The sequence below is a fragment of the Belonocnema kinseyi genome, chromosome 4 (assembly GCF_010883055.1).
Source record: "Belonocnema kinseyi isolate 2016_QV_RU_SX_M_011 chromosome 4, B_treatae_v1, whole genome shotgun sequence".
In the NCBI taxonomy this organism is placed as follows: Eukaryota; Metazoa; Arthropoda; class Insecta; order Hymenoptera; family Cynipidae; genus Belonocnema; species Belonocnema kinseyi.
In genome coordinates, this window is record NC_046660.1 from 108719149 (window position 1) to 108724086 (window position 4938).

Below are 4938 nucleotides of genomic sequence, written 5' to 3' on the forward strand. Positions count from 1 at the left end.
AGAGCTCCAAGGAGATTATGTTGAAAAATAAAAAAAAAATTTACCCAAAAAAAATTGTTTTTATACTTCATTCTAAGGACTTATTGAACTACCCTCGTATTACTATAAACTTCATTGACTCGCCTGCCAGGGCTAATTGGTCGTGTCTACCAAGGTTACTGCTGCAGGAAGTAGATTCCATCAAAACAATAGAGTGGGGATAAGAGGCTTTAGGAAACCGCCTGAGTCATTTCTTTCTATGGATCCATTGTAACAATAGCACGAATTGGGCATCCGCACGCCGGCAATATTTATGCTGATGCTGGGCCTTTACTGGGTCGTTTATGATTCCGCACTTTTGTTCAAGATATGAAGCAAAACAATTCGCTTCTATCATAACATATATATTTTGATTATTCCTTGAAGATTCTGTTTCTTTTTCATAAACTGAAACTAGTTTCGAAGTTTTTGTAATAGTTTCGTGATATTTTAGTGACAGATTTATTAATTATTTACATTTTTTTAAAATAAAAACTACCGCATGTCGGTAAAACATAGTAGAATATTTTGAGCAAAAAGAAAAAGGGAACAATGTCCGTCATTGAGATGGTGTATAATATTGTTTCGTCATAAATTACGATAAGTGTATAAATTATGGGAGGCGAAGGACAAAAAATATCGAATATAGATGGTATCTCCCCTGAGAAATCTGTTCATATACTAGAGGGTGAATACATCGAGGAGTGATTTGATTAGTTACTTCCCATTCAGAAAGACCTTCCTGTAGTCTACCTTCTTCTCCGTCGTTGATATGTAAAGACTATTTGTTCCAATAAATTACGCAGCTTTTGACGCAGAATCTTTTTTAAAATTATTTACAGCTTATAATTTAGTTTTATTCCTTTGCTGTATTACTTTAAATATTAATAACTCAACACTCTTCTTACTTCTTCTTCTGACATAACTAACTTCAGTTTCAGCTTTTTAGGTCAAATTTTCAGTTTAAATTACAAATAGAGCAGTAGAAATTTGTACAATTACGTAAAATAATTTATTCACAAATAATAAAGAAAAAAATCAAAAAATCATGGGCCTCGGCGGCCCATGCGGTGAACACTAGCCTAGCAAGGAAGTTGTTTATCTCCGGAGAGTCGTGGGACCGGTACCTCTGGAGAAAAAGATTTCTCTAAGTACTTAAAGCTGTTGCTCTTGGTGGTTAATACACATTTTGAAGCCTATAAGTATAAAATGGTATACACATTAATTGTGCAATGTTAAAAAATTTCTGATCACTTTTAAAGCACTAAGTTTAAATGAAATATATTTTTATGATGTCGAAAATAGAAAAGAAAATTAATTTATTTCATTAGTATTTCTAAATTGTAAATGTTTGTGGATATAATTATTGAATTGAAAAAGAACATAAATTTTTTAATGCATTGGTTGTATTTTTTAACAAATTTGTTTTGAAATGAGAAAAGATTTCCCCAAAGTTTCATAAAATAACATAACCATATTTATAAATCAAAAGTTGAAAAATACAAATTTGAAAATGTATTTAATTTTATAAGAATCTGGTTAAGAATCGGGGGGGCAAGTTTCCTCTTGATTACTAGTTTTTGAGACGAAGGAATTTCTGTAACCTCTCTCTTCTTCTCCATGTCTTTCTATCCCATTCCACCGCCCCTACGTCCACCTCCAATGTCCACCTCCTCATAACTCCCTTTCCTTCTAAACCAGCCCCACTCTGTTCCCTAACAAATCGTAGTAATCCCTCCTGTTACCCTTTTTGACAACTTTGTCTAGTTTCTCTAACGTCAATCTCCGCAAATATCAGTATCTAGAAGTTTTTTTAGTTTTTTTTTGTGGAAAGAACTGGAACCTGATACACTGGATAAGGTGGTCTAAGGGGACGAGAAAGAGAGGTCCTTGAAAGGTCAGCGCATTTGTGCAGTTTCTGGTTTGGCAATATAAGATGCCATAAGCATTCACGTAAAGCCATTGAGGATGCCCCCAAAATGCCCGGTAAAGTAAAGTCAACCACTATTTTCTTAGAGGTCGGCTTTACCAAGTTGTTGTATGATAAAAAAATTCCTATGTATTGAAATCATTGACAATATTCGAAAATGAATGTTTACAATAGCCGTTGTTATTTGATTTTATTGGTATATACCGTCTACTATTCTTTATTATCAATTTAACAAAGTATTTAATTGAAATTTTATTCAAATAAAACAAAAAAATAGCAGACTACTCAGAGAAATTTAATATCAACAAATTTATTAATAAAGAGTTTTTGAAACTTTTCTTATAAATAGTTTATAATATTGCCAAAGCATAAATTCAGTTCTGAGGCTAAAAGGCTAAAAATAGTTAAATACACGGCAGGTTTACCTTATGCAATGTTGAATTTTTAAAGACCCTTTTTAAGGTTTCACGTCGTTGTCTATAAACTTTTCGTTATTTTCCTAAAAGTTATATAAAAACAAAGGGCAAAGGCTGGGGGTAGTGACTTGGGGCGTTTAAAGATTAAAATCAGGTAAACAGCAATCACATGATTTATGGATGCGAGGTCAGTATAAACTGGTGGATTCCATGTCAAGGGATAACAAAAATTTTCTTCATGGCATAGGATTTGGCTGTAACTCGACGTATACAGTTATATATTCGTGAAGAAAAATTCCCTCAAGTGATGTTTGAAAATTCGAAAAAAATGACGGAGATATGGGATCCGATTCAAGGTATATTTGTGAGGTTGTGTATACAAAGCCGGTACCGCGTTGCCGCCCCCATGAGACGTTGGGAAGGGGTTGGTGTTAGATCAAAATTACTTATGTGAACAGTCAGAGGGGCGTCTTCCCGCTCCCCACGAGACGTTGGAAAAGGGTCGGGGTTCGAACAAAATTATTTCTGTAAACAGTCAGAGGGGTGTCTTCTCGCCCCCCTACGAGACGGTGGAAAGGAGTCGGGGTGGGACCAATATTATTTCTGTGAACAGTCAGAGGGGTACCTCCCCCCACGAGACGTTGGAGAGGGATCTGGGTTCGACAAAAATTACTTCTGTGAACAGTCAGAGGGGTGCCTTCTCGCCCCCCACTAGACGTTGGAAAGGGGTCGCCCTTCGACCAAAACTATTTCTGTGAATATTTAGAGGGGTGCCTCTTCCCACGAGACGTTGGAAAGGGATCTGGGTTCGACAAAAATGACTTCTGTGAACAGTCAGAGGGGTGCCTTTTCGCCCCCCACTTAACGTTGGAAAGGGGCCGGGGTTCGACGAAAATTACTACTACGAACAGTCAGAGGAGTGCCTTCCAGCCCCCCCCCCCCCACAAAACGTTGGAAAGGGGTCGGGGTTCGACCAAAATTATTTCTGTAAAAAGTCAGAGTGGTGCCTCCCGTCCACAACGAGACGTGGGTAAGGGATAGGGGTTTCACCAAAATTATTTCTGTAAAAAGTCAGAGTGGTGCCTCCCGTCCGCCACGAGACGTGGGTAAGGGATAGGGGTTTCACCAAAATTACTTCTGTGAGCAGTCACAAGGGTGCCCCCCCAGGAGGCGTTGGAAAGTGGTAGGGGTTTGACAAAAATTATTTCTGTGAACATTCAGATGAGTGCCCCCCCCCCAGAGACGCTGGGAGGGGGTCGGTGTTCAGCCAAAATTATTTCTGTGAACAGTTACAATGCCCCCCCCCCCCCCAAGAGATGTTTAAGAAAAGTTAGAGAAATTTGAATTCCTTGAATTTAAAGAATTCCGCGAATTCCATGAATTTTATAAATTCATAAATTCCACGAATTCCGTAAATAGCATGAATTCCTTGTATTTCATAAATTACTTGAATTTCTGAATTCTTGGAATTGCATGAATTTCTAGATTTCCATGAATTCTACGTCTTTCATGAATACGCACGATGAGCCTCTACAAGAATTTGTTTCGCATTGAAAAAATACCATGTTTCTCTTTTCGTGATTGATTTGAAAAAAAGTTTTTGGTCCACTTCTGCCCCTCACACGGGAAAAAAGGGAGTGTTTTGTTTAATGAAAAATAAAATGTACTATGAATAAAATTAATTTAAATAGACTAAAACATAAGTAATACAGTTACATTTAATTGTTGTAACAAGTTTTATTGTCCTTTTTGTATAATAAAATCACCAAAATCGGATCTTACAAAATACGCAAACATGAATTACGTCTTCGTCCTCACTGTCGAGACCTGCGGAAGATTAATGAGCCTAATTACCGCACGAATTGCATTGGAACCACTGTTAGATCTAGAGATCATGTCAATAGAAACAATCGATAATTTCGATTTCTGCGTTCGGCAGAAAGCAAAAGTGATGAGCTCTTTACTAAATCTCGCCCTGTGTCCCATTTTGCCCCTGCTCTTTTTGCCCCCAAAGGAATTTTTTATATGACTCCTGAAAATCCGCATAATAGTATAGGCCAGGCGCTGGGGAGCTGAAAATGTTTCTACCTTGCATTAAATCCGAAAAGGTTAGATAGTGTCAATTTTAATTGATTTTGGTGTTATAAATAAAATACTCAATTTGCACAAAAATAAAAAACCGACTCGCTCTGCCATCTTGAAAAAAGTTTCCAAACATCCGATTTTTGGAAATAAATTTTGTTTGGTGCATCAGAAACTAAAAATAGCCATTTTTTAAATTTTAGAGAACTAAATGCTCTACAAATTTCATGTAAAAAATTGTTCTATAAACTGAATAGTTTTAGAGTTATACCCGGGGGAAGTGAGGTATATTTCCTAGTCACGCATACACTGCCCTTATGACCACATAAATAAATAGTAATGGTGAGTTCATATTTTAAACATATACTTTTTATACATAATACTTTTTTTCAATAATTACACCAAACTGTCGCTTTCATTAACTCCGTTTTGGACCTTCCTAGAACTGCTGGCTCACGCAGTTTCTCAGAGGAGCAGAGAGAGAGCGGTTGC